At 39.8% G+C, this 9,130-nt stretch overlaps 2 non-coding genes across 2 annotated transcripts; both read left to right on the top strand.

Moving 5' to 3' along the window:
* The first annotated feature begins 331 nt into the window (after nucleotides 1-331).
* On the top strand, nucleotides 332-403 carry Trnaa-cgc. Its single transcript has one exon. It is a non-coding gene; the product is annotated as a tRNA-Ala (tRNA).
* An 8,257-nt stretch (nucleotides 404-8,660) lies between these two features.
* On the top strand, nucleotides 8,661-8,779 carry LOC124166143. The gene has a single exon (XR_006866415.1). It is a non-coding gene; the product is annotated as a U5 spliceosomal RNA (small nuclear RNA).
* Nucleotides 8,780-9,130: the final 351 nt, after the last annotated feature.

Here is a 9,130-nt window from a genome sequence, read left to right as displayed (position 1 = left end):
AATTTTTTAGTATAAAATATTAATTAAATTTTAAATGTGAAGATTCATTGGTGTTATCAAGAGCTCCCGCATTTCTGGAGAACATAGCGCATAAAAGGTTATGGAAAATATATCGGTAAGATCTTATCGTGAGCGCACTAAAAATATCTTATTTTATTTGACTCAGCTGACCACGATTTGGAATTCTATAGAGATAAATTCCAAATAGGTACCCTCAAATTCTTTGTTCCTGGGAAACTTACAAAATTAACTGCGGGCAGTCTCGCCGTTAAATGCGTTGTGGTATACCCTCAATTGTATGAATAATGAGGAAGAGCTGCTTACTCTCAAAGGGGGTGTAACTCAGTGGTAGAGTGTCTGCTTCGCATGCTGAAAGTCCTGGGTTCAAATCCCAGCACCTCCATAAATTTTGTATCGGATTCTTTTCGCAGTAGCAATAAGGTAGTTTCTTTCATCAAAGAAAACGAAATGCAATGATTGCGATTCTTTACCCACCATTAGTGTATTCATAATATATACAAGTTATTTTATTTTAGAAATCCCAGTTTAGACAAATGTTAATGGTCATTTCTATCCTCATTTGAAAAAGGCCAGATTGGCGCCCATGCGATGCCACTCCACGTGACGTCACGGGGACCTAGTTTCTATACGAGTAGATAGAAGTTTTACATCGTCTGAGATTACCAATGCATGCATGAGGCACAGGGCTCAGGGAAACGTGTCTTAATAATCACCTATTAAAATTGCCTATGGTCGGAAAGTTTCCCTCGTTTGATAGGGTATTATTAAACCTTGATCTCTGCATTTCTCCAGGGTTTTCTTCCGCGTCAGGTTGTTGGTTTATTGACAACAGTTTCGCTGGCTGTCCTGCCAGCGTCTTCAGGTCGAAGGTGTCGGCTGTTGGTTTCTGCCTCGCTTATATACTGTAGGCTGGATGGGAGCTGCACTGTGATTGGCTGTCTGACTGGGTGCTTCTCTCTGATTGGCTCTCTCTTTGATGACTCTTTTCCAGGAGCTGTGAAGGAAGTATCCATCTTCTCTATTGAAATTCAAAGGTGTTTTTTGAATTTCTATCGCTTCCCTGATTTGTCTAGGGAAGTATCGGCACTCCTTAACTAAAAGTTTCTTCTCCTCAAATTTTATGTCGTGGCCAGGTTCAGACCATGCATGTTCGGCGATGGCAGAGAGCTGAAACTGCTAGTTATTGGTCGCCCTTTGATGTTCTTTAATCCTCACATGCATGGAAAAAGGCCAGATTGGCCAACCAACCTGGCCACGACATAAAATTTGAGGAGAAGAAACTTTTAGTTAAGGAGTGCCGATACTTCCCTAGACAAATCAGGGAAGCGATAGAAATTCAAAAAACACCTTTGAATTTCAATAGAGAAGATGGATACTTCCTTCACAGCGCCTGGAAAAGAGTTTCTGTTGACGACAACTCCATTTGGAAGTTGGCGCGTTCCCTGACTAAAAAAGGGCCGTTTCAGGTTCCTTTGCGACAAAATGACATGTTCATCCATGACGCTAAGGACAAAGCAGAGATCTTAGCTGACGCCTTTCAGGCCACAATGACACTAAAAGCTGATTGGTCGGTGACTGACGACGACCAAGAAGCAGAAATAGAGTATTCAGCACTTGCAAATACTCCTACTCCTCCATTCATTCCTGCGACTGAGACTGAATTGAGACTACTCATCAAGTATCTCAATCCAAGAAAAGCGTCTGGACTCGACGAGGTGTCGAACAGACAGCTGATGAATGCACCAAGACCTGTCATTCTCCATCTCCTAGCGCTGTTTAATAACTGCATGGCCGCCAGTTATTTTCCATCTGCATGGAAAGCAGCGCGCTTGGTCCTCATTCCTAAACCCGGCAAAGATCCTTCCATTCCTCTCAACCGCCGCCCAATCTCCTTACTTTCGAACATCTCAAAAATGTTCGAAAAAATCATCAAAAACCGTCTCGACGTTTACTTACGGACAAATGACATTCTCCGCCCGGAGCAAATGGGATTCCGCCAAGGAATCTCAACTTTGCACCAAGTCCTAAGACTAGCTGAATTTGTTGCCCAAGGTTATCAACGCCGTATGTATACGGCAGTGGTTTACCTCGATGTCGCCAAGGCCTTCGATCAAGTGTGGCACAAGGGCCTAATTCTTAAGCTTTGCAGGGCAAACATTCCGCCCGATCTCTTGAAACTCATACAGAGTTTCCTGCACGAGAGAATATTCCAGGTAGCTGAAAGCGGTGAATTGTCGCAAGCGAGAGAAACAAACTGTGGCGTTCCCCAGGGCGCCATTTTGTCACCAACAATCTTCAACCTCTATGTCAATGACCTTCCTTCTTCTCCACAAACTCAAACTTTCATGTTTGCCGATGATACCGCAATAGCGGCTCAATCCTGGAGCGGCATTTACGCTTTGCGTAAACTCCAAACCCATCTTTCTCTTCTTGAAAAGTGGACTGTTTCGTCAAAGATGACAATCAACGCTGCCAAAAGCAGTCTTGTCGTCTTTCAACGACGAAAAAAACCTATTTCCAATTCCCTTACCTTTAATTCCTGCAAAGTACCAATGGTTTCAAAACACAAATTCTTAGGGTTACATTTCGATTCCAAATTACTCTGGTCCGCGCACGTAAAGCAAGCCTTGAAATCAGCAACTGCAACTAGGATAGCTCTTAGTTGCTTTTTAAATTCGCGATCTGCGATCGCTAGAAAGGACAAGGTGACGCTGTACAAATCCTACATTCGACCTCGGCTGCTTTACGGGTGCGAAGTGTTCGGCAGCACTTCCCTTACGAACATCAAACGCTTAGAAACATTCCAAAATCGTACTCTGCGCTACATCACAAACCAACGTAGACTCATACCAATTACCGAAATAAGACGCGCTCACAAGGTACCCAAAATACACGAGTTCATCAAGTCACAAGCTGTGCGACTTCAGAACTCCCTTTCACGCAACCCGCTCACAAAAACTCTATGGGATTACCCAGTACATTTTAAACGCTTCAAAAGCTACAGACTTCCAAAAGAAATATTATTTCGCTAATACCGAATTCTTTCCTATGTCTTTTCTTTCAAAATAATTATTAGTATTGTATTGTTGTTTGAAAAAATAAGAAAATATACTTAAAACAAAAAAAATATATAAAAATTGTTCAAAATCAAGCAAAAAAAATAATAAAAACTTGATAAAATGTACAAAAAAAATAATAAAATGAACAAAATGCATTGTATGCAACAAAAAAATGAAAAAATTGTGTAAAAATCAAAAAAGAAGTGTCAAAAAAATTTTTGAAGTGTCATTTTGGGGCCACTCAGGGCCGTTTCACGGCTTCCATCGCCGTTAGTATGTAGTCTTGTTAACTTTAGAGTGCTTTTTCACATGCTCACTAGAAGCCTGTCTTTCTAATTCTCCTTCACTAACACTGGAAAGGTAACACTGGTCCCTTTACACTTGAATCGTCAATTTTCCCTGATTTTCGCACTTGCGAAAAAATCACCGCCGCCGAAGAGGTGGTATATATACTCACCGGAGGCTGGATGGATATAGGGTATAAAAGCCCACCAAAACTGAGGGGATCGATCGATCAGCCGACACCTTCGACCTAAAGACGCTGGCAGGACAGCCAGCGAAACCGTTGTCAATAAACCAACAACCTGACGCGGAAGAAAACCCTGGAGAAATGCAGAGATCAGACCATCGCCGCGGAAACCTACGCTCTAATATTATTAATCCTTATTTAAGCCAAGCGCTACCCCCTAGCAGGGTACTCTGCTACCTGCTGGTAGCCTACATCGTAGCGGCGCACATACCCTCGCCCCAAGGTCACCTCACACGGCGACAGCGGGAACCGGAATGACGTCACGCGGGGCTTTCACAGCATTCATACTTAGCCGTCGCGTTTTCGCGCGCTTTATAATTTTCACAAAATTTTCACTTCGCGAAAAATAGATATCGTCATTAACCCTTTGAGTGCCACGCAACGATATATCGTCGTTTGCAGAATGCGCCAGAAGTGCCAACGACGATATATCGTCGTCTATTATGAAGCCCGCTAAAACAATATTTTTTTCATACTATCAATATTTTTTATTGTGTATAATACCAGAATGGTTTCTTTTTTATCGCGTTGCATTATAATTTGAATTGTTAATTGCAACGATCAACATATTTTTTAATTTATATGACCATATGACGGATGGAAATTTCCGAGGACCATTTTAGGTCTTCACGAAACAGCTTCTTGATGTTGTACTTCATAAGCCAGATTGTTTGGTCACCTAAAATCAATTGACTACCATCTTATACACCCTATTTTGTAGTTCTACCAGTTGTATTATTTTTTGCGAACACCTATTTCTTTTTAACTTATTTGAAAAATGTTCTCCCCTGCGAAGCGCGTCGCATTCTTTTTCACAGCGCGACGATATATGATCGTTACAGGAAGACACAAGGTTTATATCTCTGCTCAGTTACTTCCAAACAGGTCATTTGTAACTCAATGTGCCATTTCAATCGTGTTTTTGATATTTAGCACCGAAAGAGAGAAGAGAAGATACTATGTAATTGATACCGTACTATCTCTCGCAGCATGTGTATCGGTCAATGTTCGACAATGTGACTCCGATTTCCAACCTCGTTTTCATGGCATCTAAGACAGTAGTAATTGAAATATGATGATGGTGAGCATAAAACAATACATTGTGTGCCGTCTTTTGCTATCTTCTACACAATGACATTTCCCCACCTATATAAAGCTCACAGTTCTGTTTGCGTAGCCAGTATTCTTCTGCGACGAGCGGGTTTGTAATCGCATTTTGCCTCCTCGAAATTGAAGAAGCCCATTGATTCAGTAAATGGCGTCAACGTAGAGAAATGAATTTACGCTTGGTGTCGATGATGACCGACTAGTTGAATAAATAAATTCGCTATGTGATGGTGACGACAACTCTGTGCTAAGTGAGGACAGCGCCCATTCTCGTCGAAACAAGAGTGAAGAGGAACTGACATCAGACTCAGATGAAAGTGTGATATTATTTGCTAAGAAGAGACCGGCAAGAATTGATTATAGTGATGATAGTGACAGTTCTGATGAACTTGAAAGTGGAAGTGGAAGCAGTGATCGTTCTCCTGAATTTGTTGCAGTTCAGGACAATTGTGATTTACCCCAGGCTCCAGGTTTTGAATTCTTGGAAACTCCTGGGCCCAAACGTCTTCCGCCTCAAAATTCTCCTCCAATCGCATACTTCGACCTCTTCTTTACAAGAGCATTCTGGAACTTGGTTGTGAAGGAGACTAACAGGTACGCTGAACAGTTTTTGGCTTCACATGATGGACTGTCACCAAATTCGAGAATGCAGAAATGGCGTCCAGTCACAGTGGAGGAAATGAGGGCTTTTATAGCGGTGTTCATGGAAATGGGTATCACGAGAAGAACATCCATTTTTTCCTACTGGTCTACTCACTCTCGCTTTATCCCTTGGTTTGGAAAGATGTTTTCCAGAAATAGGTTTCAACTGATTCTGAAATTTTTCCATTTGACAGACAATACGAAACTATTTCCACCTGGTCATAAACTCTACGATCCCTGTGCTAAATTTCTTCCCATTGTTGATCATGCTAACTATGCTTTTCGCCACCATTTTACCCCTCATCAGTACCTAAGTATAGATGAGTCATTAGTAGGCACTAAAAATCACTCCCAGCTATTGCAGTATTTGCCTAACAAGCACCATCATAAATCGGGAATAAAATTCTGGATGCTATGCGATTCTGTGGTGAATTATTGTCTGGCATTTTATTGTTATAAAGGGGCAAAAACCAAAGACGACAGCGAAAAAATAAAAATACACGGTTTAGGGCATGTCGTAGTAAACAATTTACTGATTGCTGGAAACTATTTTTTGAAAGGGTATCATGTTGTAGTGGACAATTTTTTCACAAGTATAGATTTAGCTCGTGATTTGTTCAAAAAAAGAACATTTTTAACTGGTACGTTGAGACGTAATAGGAAAGGAATTCCTCAACCCCTCAAAGAAAAATTCAGCGTGGGTGAAAAAAAGTACGTTAGATGGGAAGAGCTTCTCCTCCTTGGATACCGAGAAAAAAAATCACAGAAAAATCCAGTGTTATTACTTTCAACTAACTCGATAGCCAAAAGCAATTACGTTGTTCGAAAGGGTCAAACATTGCCAAAGGAAAGGCCACAAATCATTGAGCAGTACAATCGGTATATGGGTGGGATTGATACTTCGGATATGATGCTTTATGGTTATTTAGATGAGAGAAGATCGATGAAATACTGGAAGAAAGTAGTTTTCAATGTAGTTTCTAGAATGGTACTGAATGCCTATATCATCTATAAATCAAGCAATCCTGGAAAAAAAATTTCAAGATTGCAATTTATGTCTGAAATAATAGACAGTATTGAGGGTGAATGGTTTCTCACAAAGAATAATCTGTCAACTCCCAGCGCAGTGTCAACGGGAATATGCGGGATAAGGAAATTGCCAGGGAGGAGGGAAAAAGTTTGTGTAGTATGCAGTAGGAAAGATGGCGGCCCCGTCCACAGATCTAGAACAGTTTGTGTTAAATGTGGAAAAGGTCTACATGGACTGTGTGTTTCCTATCATATTTGTGAATAACGTTACATTCATTTATTTCATTTGGAAGTAAGTTTGAAATGTTGCAATTTTTTGTATGAATGTCAACTAACATACGTTTAATAACTTTTAGTGTAATTGTGAATAATTTTTTTGTAATAATTACCGCAAAGTTTTGCTATTTTTATCCAGATATCTCTGTCATACATTTTTCACATGTTTAAGACTCATGGGTGAGAAAATATTCGTATTATAATTTTCTTGATATCTCCTGAATTTTATGCAACTATCATTGCAAGAATAAAATGTAAAAAAACTAAAAATTTGTGCAATTTTCTTTGCGATTATGTGATAATTTTCTAGGAAAACAATGAAATTTTATGTCTACTCTTGTTTTGTTGATGTAGAAAGGATTTTACGTCTCGATTTTTGGGTCAAAAGTGAAAAATTAAATAATTCAATCTCGTAAAATCAAGATTAAGCTACAACAATTGCGTTTTACCAAGAAAAAATGGGCAATATTTTTTAATTTTTATTAGAAAGAAAGAATTTACTCCTAAATACAAAAAGAATTATGCAAAAACAGCTATAAATAAGCAAATTATTAAGTTTTGAAAAAATGCCTACAAAATTAGCAAAATACCCATGGCACTTCTGGGAGTACCCACCAAAAAGCCGGTGGCACTCAAAGGGTTAAAAATCTCTAAGTGTGAAATTCGTACTCCAGGAGTAGGTAATAATCTTTCGTTTTAGGCAATAAAAAAGACGGTTACTTCCTTCACAGCGCATGGAAAAGAGTCATCAAAGAGAGAGCCAATCAGAGAGAAGCACCCAGTCAGACAGCCAATCACAGTGCACCTCCCATCCAGCCTACAGTATATAAGCGAGGCAGTAACTAACAGCCGACACCTTCGACCTGAAGACGTGGCAGGACAGCCAGCGAAACTGTTGTCAATCAACCAACAACCTGACGCGGAAGAAAACCCTGGAGAAATGCAGAGATCAGACCATCGCCGCGGAAACCTACGCTCTAACAATAAAAAAGTAATAGGAAACCACCCTATTTATAAAATAACTTTTAAGTCCTTTAATCATTGCCTTTACCCATTAACCTTTTTGTTGGAGTTCCAACGAACTTGATTTTAGGAATGCCGCTAAAATGAAAAGCCTGCACTATGATTACATCGTTAGGCACGCAAAAAGAAACACTATGATAAGTACACCCAGTGAGGAGCGCGAATTCAAAAAATAATCATAATAAACCAGAAGAAAATCACGGCAGAAGTTAAAAAGAAAAGCCCTACACGTCTAACAACAAAAGAAGTAAATAACTGTAATGAGAGGTTATCCTTACTCTCAATTAGCGTTAGCATTGTCTTATGAGCTCCTTTTTAAATCTATTTTCTATTTTTGGGTGACGATTTAAGAGTTCCTTTGGGAATAAGTTCAATTCCCAAATACCCCTATTAATGCATGAAAATTTATTTATATTTGGTGTACTTTGTGCATGCTGCTACAATCAGCCATCCCCTGCCGAACACCCTGGTAGGGACTCGTGAGGGTATTAGGTAGATGTACTCTCGGATGCAGTCTGTAACAATAGGTAATTATTGTTATATGTAGATGAAATGCCGAATGGTCGCAGACTGCTTCACTCCATACCACGCCCATTGTGGTAGTAGCATGCCCTCCAGCGCCTGAGTCGTCCATCATCCCTGGGATCCCTGTCTACCTGCGCTCTTACCCTGCCATAAACGCTTTCTCCCGAGTGCGCTGGAGAAGGTTGCTTACCATTTTTGACGACAGATGACTTCCAAGAAGTCTATTACATTTTATTGCTAGTTTTTTACTGTATTACTCTTAATCTTACGGTGTTTGCACTTTCAAAGATCTATTTCGATGCCTCAGAAGATTCTTGGTGAGTGATTTAATCAAAATGTCTCATTTATCAAGCCTCTTTGGAATAACTTAAAAAAATTTACTAACTCTCGCTATGACTTTTCCCGTCAATTAGAAACCCTACCTCAATTTTTTCCAATGTTTAATTAAGAAAGACAGAACTCTAGTCAGTTCGAAAAAATCTTTCGCCTTTTACTAAAGATTTCCGTGGCGGGAGTTCATTTGTCTATTTAGACAATTTTTGACTGCGCCCAACAGCACCTGTTGGGACAAATAATTAGTATCCACTCTAGCTTGTGTACTATCTTCGCATACGTATAAAAGTCATTATCGAAGTGAAGGTTAGAGGACTTGATTTTCCAATCACTGCGTTACCTGTGACTGCCACTCATCAAGTAGTTGGGGTCTAAACTGTTTTGCGATCACTTACGAGAATCACTATTAAAAGTGAGCAGTGATTCGTGGCGCTGCTATTCCTGCTACTTTGTCCAATTCCAACGAATGAGCTCTCCGCAATATGAACAAATATATTTATTTAAAGTCGGAAATTCAGAAAAATAATTTTTTGAGGGAATAGGTCTGAATCTGAGTTTATGTTACGACAATTAAGTAAATTCAATA

This window comes from Ischnura elegans, chromosome 9 (genome assembly GCF_921293095.1).
Source record: "Ischnura elegans chromosome 9, ioIscEleg1.1, whole genome shotgun sequence".
NCBI classification, from domain to species: Eukaryota; Metazoa; Arthropoda; class Insecta; order Odonata; family Coenagrionidae; genus Ischnura; species Ischnura elegans.
Note: the sequence above shows the minus strand (reverse complement) of the source record. Positions and strands in the feature narration are given on the sequence as shown.